This window comes from Alligator mississippiensis, chromosome 1 (genome assembly GCF_030867095.1).
Source record: "Alligator mississippiensis isolate rAllMis1 chromosome 1, rAllMis1, whole genome shotgun sequence".
Taxonomy (NCBI): Eukaryota; Metazoa; Chordata; order Crocodylia; family Alligatoridae; genus Alligator; species Alligator mississippiensis.
Genome location: NC_081824.1, coordinates 237,766,308 through 237,775,225, shown reverse-complemented (window position 1 = coordinate 237,775,225; position 8,918 = coordinate 237,766,308).

The window sequence follows — 8,918 nt, the reverse complement described above, 5'->3', positions numbered from 1 at the left end:
CACATACAAAATAGTGACTAGCTAGTGCGGTAACTGAAAAGTTACAAACTGGTTTTAACATTCATACTGAATAATAACCTAAATATTCAGCCGAAATGGGAGAATAACTGGGTATCCAGGAACCGTTAGAGAGCCAAGCACCATTTAGCTTAAATTTTACTTTACACTTACTGACTTTTACTGCAACACAAGATCCATTACAGGTCCAACAAAACTTTCCAGGGGTGGTATACGCTAGTTGTACATAGTCAGCTTGGTTACAATTTATATCTTGCCAAGTTTTGTTTCCATGAAAGGGTGAATAAGGAGCTGACATTTGGGCTGCATTTAAGGGTACTGGTATGGGTATTCCTTTGGTAGAATGGATAGGGACATGACTACACATCCAACAATGAGAGACATTTAAGTTTATCCTAATTTGGTTAATTAAAGACGAACACACATTTTCATAGGCCAGGTTTAAAAGTCCAATACAAATAGTCAATAGGAGGGACTCTATGTTCGGTTATTAATGGGCTCTTTTTTCGGAGTCTTAATTTTTAATCCTTGGTTTCGTCAGGAGGAACAGTCTTTTTGCAGTGTCACGCGTGGATCCAAGTAGATAGTCCCTGACACTTTACTGCAGTGTTAGTGGTGAGAAGAACTTGGAACAGACCTTTCCAGCGAGGTTCTAAAGCTGATTTTTTTTTTGGTGGATTTTTACATGAACCCAATTTCCTGGCTGTAAGGAATGGCAGGCTTTTTCAGGCTCTCTGGGTAAAGCTTTTTGGACCTGTGAACGAAAGGCCTTAACACATTTCATTAATGCTTGACAATAATGTAATACAAGATCATTAGCTAAATGGATATTAATCTGAGAAGGTGGGGAGGATGGAAGTTGCATAGGTCTCCCCATCAGGACTTCATGTGGACTGAGTCCAGTCTTCCGATTAGGGGTGGATTTCATGCTTATTAATGCTAATGTTAGAGCATCTGGCCATTTTAAACCAGTCTCAGCACAGATTTTTTGCTAGTTTATTTTTCAGTATCCCGTTTTTTATCTCTTTACAGCACCTGCTGACTGTGGGTGATAAGGGCAGTGAAAGTTCTGTCGAATCTGCAGGGCTTTACATATTTCTTGCAAAATTTACCCAGTAAAGTGAGATCCCCTGTCACTATTGTTGGTAAGTGGGATTTCAAATTGCAGGATAAGGTCCTTTTAAAAGGATTTTAGTGACAGCTTTAGTATCGGCTCTTGTCACAGGATAGGCTTCAATTCAACTTGAAAACATACAAACTATAACAAGTACATATTGATATTTACAACATTTTGGCATTTGTATAAAGTTAATCTGAATATTTACAAACGGTTCTCAAGGTAGGGGATGTGCAGCTTTCTTAGTTTTAACAGGTTTGCCTACATTATGGGCTTGACACACAGGACAAGCCTGGCAGTAGTGCTGAGCTATAGAAGGAAAATTTGGAGCGTACCAATCAGGTTGAATAGCTGCGATCATTTCCCCTTTGCTCAGATGGGCCACTCCATGGTACACGCGAGCAAGGTAGGGAAGTAAGACCTTGGGCACAACCAGGCGGCCGTCTGGGGAGTGCCAAAGGTGATCAGGGTGTCATATGCACTCATGCAGTCTCCAGGTGTCTTTTTCAGAATCTGCGGCCTGATCTTGGAGAATTGCAACATTATGAAGAGTTGCAATAGGAGACTGCTCATAGGTATGGGAAAAGAACAATTGCTCAGCCTGAGGGGGTGAAAGGGCCCCAGCTCTGGCTACAGAGTCAGCCAGAGTATTTCCACGCATAACTTCATCCTGGGAAGATTGGTGCGCAACACATTTAATAATAGCATAGCAACAGGTAATTGAAGGGCATCTAATAAGGCGGCTACATAAGAACCATTACGAATGGGTGTGCCATTTGAGGTAAGAAACCCACGTTGTTTCCATAATTGCCCATAATCATGAACAACACCAAAGGCATAACGCGAATCTGTATATACATTAACAGTTTTACCTTTAGCAAGGGTACAGGCACGAGTGAGGGCAACAAGTTCAGCAATTTGGGCAGAATAGACAGAAGGTAAAAAATTACTTTCGAGTACCTCGTGCTGGGAATATACAGCGTAACCTGCAACAAGAGAGCCTTTGGAATTTTTTAGGCAGGACCCATCAACATACAAGACTAGGTCAGCATTTGGAATGGGAATGTCCTTAAGATCAACCCAAGGTAAAGTTAAATGAGCAGTAACAGCGAGGCAGTCATGAGGCTCGCCATCAGAAGGTGCAAGGTAACAAGGAAGCAGGATTAAGTACAGGGCACCGAACTAAAGAAATGTGGGCTGCAGAAAGTAGCAGAATTTCATATTTAGTTAAATGAGCATTTGAAAGGTGTTGAGTTTTGGTTTTTAAAAGAAGTATGGCCACTGAGTGGGGTACAGCAACAGTTAAGGGCGAGGCTAAAACAATATTTGCAGATGATTCTACAAGAATGGCAGCAGCAGCAACTGCCCAAAGGCATGGTGGAAACCAAGTACAGGATCTAAGGCTGAACTATAGTAGGCAATAGGACAATGTTTATCTCCATGGGATTGAGTAAGTACCCCCAGAGCAAAGCCATCTTTTTCATGACAAAAGAGTGTAAAAGGCTTTGAATAATCAGGAAGCCCCACTGCAGGTGCCTGTGAAAGAGCAGTTTTAATGACAGAAAAGGCATTTTTGGCTTCTGGAGACCACTGCAAAGGTTCAGGGGTGTTCTTTAAGGTAAGATTTTGCAAGGGTTTTACAATTGAGGCATAGCCCAAAATTCATTGGCGGCAATATCTGGCCATGCCTAAGAAGGTGTGCATTTGAGAAACAGCTGTAGGCTGAGGGATTTTGAGAATTGTTTCAACTTGCACAGTTGAAAGCTGACTTTTCCAGTGGAAATATCATGGCCTAAATAATGAACCTTTGGTAAGCAGAGCTGAAGTTTTTCTTTAGAAGCTTTATGGCCTTTTAGAGCAAGACAAGTCAAAAGGTGTAGAGAATCCATTTTACAGGCTTCAAAGTAAGGTGAGGCAAGCAAAAGATCATCGACATACTGGATAAGGACAGAACAGTTTTTGAACTGAATATCTAAATTTTTCTTTAAAAATTTGTGAAAAGATAGAAGGGGACTTTGTATACCCTTGTGGGAGTCTAGTCCAAGTATACTGTAAGCCTTTATAAGTAAATGCAAACAAAAACTGACTATTTGGATGAATAGGAATTGAAAAAAAAGCGGAACACAAATCTACAACAGTAAAGAAACAAGCTTCCAGTGGGATGCAAGAAAGAATGGTAGCTGGGTTAGGTACTACAGGAAAAATAGGTAAAACAACAGAATTAACGGCTTGCAGGTCTTGCACAAAGCGATCCGTAGTTTTGCCTGGTTTCTTAACTAGCAGAATTGGAGTATTACAAGGACTAAAAGTGGGGATCAAGATACTTTGTTGAAGGAGGGAAGAAATGACTGGCGCGATTCCTTGCTCAGCCTCCTTGCTGAGAGGATACTGGGAAATGCGCGGGATCTGTTTTTGTGGATCCAGATTAATTTTAACAGGTTCAGTGGTGTGTATCTGCCCAACTTCATTAGCATGCTGTGACCGTAGGGCAGTGGGTACCTGGTTAAGGATTTCATCCTTGAAATCAGGGCTTGTTGTAGAAATAGGTGGGTTTTCTGGTTCAGTCATAGCAGCAAGAACTGCGCATTCGTTTTCTGCTGGTACTTCAAGGAAAACTCCATTCACTGTACAATAAATAGTACAAACAAGTTTACAAAGTAGGTCACGACCTAAAAAATTAACAGGGGTAAAAGGGCTTAAAAGGAAGGCATGGTGGTCAGAGATAGATAGGACCAAGAGTGACGGACAAGGGTTGAGTTACAGGGTGAGAAATTACTTGGTTAGAAATGCTGACAGCATTAACTACAGCATTGGAAAGAGGTGGATCGGGAAGATCAAAAAGACGCAAAGCGGAACGACTTGCCCCTTTGTCAACAAGGTAAGCTACCCTATTCCCCGCTATGGTACATTCTACAAAGGGTCCAGACTGATCAATGGGTAAGAGTGGTGAAAGGGTGAAGTTACTATCCCTCAGGCGGTTCTAATATTGAGATAAAGAATTTTGGGGAAGAGTTAGGGAGAATTGCTGATGTTGATCTGCAGTGTCTCCTGTTGAAGAGGTAGAGGTATGTGGTCTGTTGGGACATTCCCCTTTCCAATGACCGCTTTGACCGCAGTAAAAACAGGAAGAACGGTCAATGGAGGAAACATTCGTTGCCAGCACTCGCATCCCCTTTCTCGGCCTCATGAATTCCCTTTTCCACGTCCTCGTCCTCTGGGGTGATAAGTTTGAAGTTGCAAAGCCATTAACTGGGCTTCATTATTTTTTTTTTCTTTCTTTCCTGACATGCTAAACAATGGTTGGCAACCGTAACTAGTTCATTTAATGGTTTTGTTTGCCAGCCCACACAGATGTTATGCAATTGGTCTCCTAATTTAGACAAATGCGGCTGCAATTGCTTTCTGAGTGTTTTGGGTAGCTTCATCTATTCTGGAGTGTCTTTCAAAGACTTGAGTCGGTCTAAATAGTTTGCTGGAGACTCTCTTTATTCTGTTTTACAATTATTAATCTTAGCCCAATCAGTTTTCTTAGGACATATGACAGATGTCTTCTAGTAACTGGCGTTGGGCGGTTGCGAGATTTGTCCCATGACCAGGGTCTCGCTGTGGCCAGTCTGCCTCATCTGTTAGGTGTTGTCGGACTTCAGAAGGAAGTGCAACACGCAAAAGTTGGTTCATATCAGACCATGGAGGGTTGTAACAGTTAATAACGGATTGGAGCTCATCTTTAAACTTCTGGGGCTTTTCTCTGATGTTAGGAAATTATTTAACTAGATTTCTTAAATCTCCAGGTGTCCAAGGGGCATGTACTGTTACCCAGCCTTGTGCGCCTGGTAATTGGCGCAACGGTACTTGAATAATAGGGCCCTTTTTAGGGCGACTGTTGTTTAAACCCACAGGGGAATATGAGCCTGCAGAAGCGCCCTCTGGACTACAGGGTGGAGTTTCCAATTCAGGTGGAAGGTGTTCGGGGTAAGGTGGTGGTTGGGCCAAACAAGAAGTACTTTCTAGAATATCTTCTACAGACTCATTCTCGGTCTCATGAGTTAGTTGGGGATATAAAGGAGTAGGAGGTGCTGAGGGAAGAATTAGCCTGGCCAGGGCTGTATCCATTTTTTAATTGCTTAATTTCTGCTTTTAGTTTTTCTTGGGAGTCCTTAAGACTCCTTACCCAGGATTCTTGTTGCCTCTTACTACCTTCTTCATACCAGTTAAAATAGACATCCCATTGAGTTTGAGGGGTCTTGCTACCTCAGGACTCTAGAACTTTTCCGGAGGTGGATCAGTTTATCAAGATCAAAAGTTCCTTCTGAAGGAAATTGTTTTGGAGAGTTATTCCTGGTATACCAATTCCATTTATCTAAAAACTTACACGACTTTTGACCATAATGTGCATACATATAACCTGCTGGGGTTTCTTTTGGTGGGGTTGGGACATCTTTTGACTTGGAGCCCCCCATCCCTCAATTCACACAAGGCACTCACACAGTGAAGAGGGTAAGGGACTTGATGTGCCAATCTTGAACTGAGGGCAGCGCACGAAGTGGCGTCCTAACAGTTATTTGGTCACATTAACCGCCAGTTACCTGGATAGTTTCCGTGGATGGGGAAAGCATAAACCTGTCTGATGGGTCACGAGGTTTCAGTTGGGCCCCCTTGCTTTCAAGTCTGCCATTCTAGACAGCCTTGGGGCAGCTAGACCCAACCTTAGTATCAGACCTGGTCAGCGTCTTTTATTCTTTTCTTTCACATAAAGGAACTTATGTGCCGAGGCACAAGGTTCATGAATATTTCTTTAGTCCCAGCCCTGGTCAGCGACACCATGGAAAACGCTCACATTATTCGCCAGGTTTCTATATGTCTTAGTCTAGACTTTTCCTTTTACTCTTTTAATTGTAAACTGGTATTATACAAATCCTTTAGAGTGTCTGACAAGTTTGTATTTTAAAAGTTTGGATGGCATAAGCTCGAACTGGTTTCCCTGACCCGCATGGGCAGTCCTCCACCGATAATCCCTTTAGAGATTTCAAAAGGTCTTTTAACTTGATTTGGTGCCTGGGGTTTCGAAGGGGAACGGTCCGCAAGCCCGTTGGTACTCTCAGCCGGGCGTTACCATCCGAGTCACGGCACCAAGAATTGTGGAAGAAACAAGCTTCACTTTATTGTTTGGTCATGAAGTTGTCAGAGACCTTTATTATGCAAGCACTGCAGGGGAGAGCACCGAACAGACAGAGCTTCTCAGGACATCCCTGAGCACAGAATAGAAAGAAGTGGGGAGATTCTTACCTGATTTGGGGACTGTGGAAGAAACAAGCTTCACTTTTTATTGTTTGGTCACGAAGTTGTCAGAGACTTTTATTATGCAAACACTGCAGGGGAGAGTACCGAACAGACAGAGCTTTCCCTTATCGGTTCTGCATGCCCCCCAACAGACAATTGAAGCAAGCTTTGTATATGTTTCAATTCAGGTCACATGACACAAGATATAACAAGTCAAAGAAAAACTGGTTTGAACCAGAAAGCTGCAAGAGGGCATAGACTGTGGTTTGACCTATTGACCTCATAGGTTTACTCAGCTCAGCAAGGGAAAAGGGCGGGAGAAAGAGCAGATTGCAAAATAGGCAGGGAAAAAGCAATCATTAGCAAATAGTGCACTAACTCAAAGAAGTCAGCAGAAATTAAGGCCTGGGGTTTTCTTCTTCCACATTCCCCCCTTTTGTACTTATAGTACAGCCAATGAGATTTTGTAACCATGTGTTGGGCAACAGACTGCAAGCGAGCTAATGGGAGAACAGTCTGACTTATGCATTCTTCGAGGCACAGTGAAACTTGTTCTTAGGTAGAGTATTTTCCAGTGCTCCCTTCGGAACAACTGTGAGACTAATTTTAATTGACCCAGCATCATGTTTTCTTTTTCCACAGGACTTAAAAAATGTCTGAAGTTGCTGCTTCTGTAGCATGGTCTAAAAAAGGGATGTGAGCATGCCCCTGTACCTGGGTCTACTCTTGCTCTCACCCCAATAACTGCTTCATCCATTGCTGCCTCAGCACTGAAATCCACCCTGGACATAATCCTCTGGCTACACCCCGAATTCTTATAGCAGCTTCCAGTGCACTAACCCCACAGTGTTAATTGTTAACAGCAAAAGCAAGGATTGTGACTTGAGGTGTGTGTTATATTGATGTTCCAGTTGTTATGTAGGAGGGAAAGCATCTGAATCAGGGCAACAGGGCATGACCATGATTGAATTACATCTCGGGTATTTGCAGAGGGCAGGGTATAGCCCAGTTACTTCAAATAGAAGAGATAATGGTCCAAAGTCATGGAAACAATAGGGCTTAGAGTGGTCTTCCCCAGGATTTTTTTTAAAGGACTGCTCTAAGTTCTTAAAACAAGTCTCAACTCTGCTCTCTCATCAGATAAAATCTTACTCCCTCTTAGGCTTATTATTTGATTCTTCCACATACAGACCAAAGCTTGGGCTTCAGCTCCCTGGGCTCACTGCACAGATCAGATTCATGTCCAAACCCAGCAATTCAATGCTCTCCAGAAGCTATGACAGTATCAGCAACTAGGTGGCCTGTTTAAAATAAAAATGCATTAGAGCAGGACTGGAGTGTTGTTGAGTGTTGATGGTTTAGGAAATAACCTTGCTTCTCACAATTCTTGGTAATTTCTTTTATTGGAGCAGCACATACCAGGGCATATACAACCCTGCCTTAAGAATAAATGCAAAACCTGTCAACACACATCCACTACCACCACAATCAACAATGAAAGCAACCAAAACCATAGATCCTACCATACCCATCACCAGAAACTGTGGGTGAAGCTATACAACCGCTATGCTTCAACATGAACTCTCAGAGAATAATAAGAATGCTTTTCAGAGACAAATTCCTCTGTTTCTGATCTCTCTTTTTATGCTTGGGGTAATCTACAAAACCCCTTCAGAAGTTGGTCTTGAGAATAAAAATTCATAAATTTACTGGACTGTAGTGTCGTGGAAACACACACAGAGTACTTTTGGGTCAGGTCAGCAGAAGCTTTTATTCAAAAGAAACTACAGCTGTAGGGGGAGTTCCAAAGTGACATGGATTTCCCAAGCACTTGGAAGGGGTCCCCCCCCAAGAGCAAAATCAGGAGGCTTATATACTTTTTAACAGTCGCTTACAACTCACGTGATCATATAGTGAAATTAGCATGAAAAGCGGCTATAATATTACTTCATTATTTCTTTGCTGTTATCAGGATGGGAATTATGGGGGAGGTGGGGTTAGTTCACAAACCTCCTTCTTGCACCTGGAAATCTACTTTGTACATACTTTTTTTTTCTACCTTCAAGGCCGCGGTGAGCGAAGCATTTGCAGAAGAGTTACAAAGAACAAACACTTGCCCTTATCTGTTCTACTGTACCGAGCCAGCAATTCTACACAAAGTGGTTATGTCATCTTATAACTAAAATAATCAAAGTTTAAGGCATATATTTTTTCTGATTCCACAGTAGACACCATTGGCCAAATACAGATAAGGATTTTGTAATTCATTATGCTCATTATGCTCTGACTGATGCCTCTAATCTTTCTGTACGCCACAGAGAATAACGATTCCTTTCCCTACTGAATGGTTTTGCTCTTTTACACCAGGGCTATCCAGCTTATATTCCATGGGCTTCATGTGGCCACAGGGGGTAAATGTGCAGCCTTCAGCTCCTGCCCAGCTGCCACTCCCCATTCTCTGGCTGCAGAAGCAGCAGCAGCCAAGGCCCACAGGCTGCTGCTT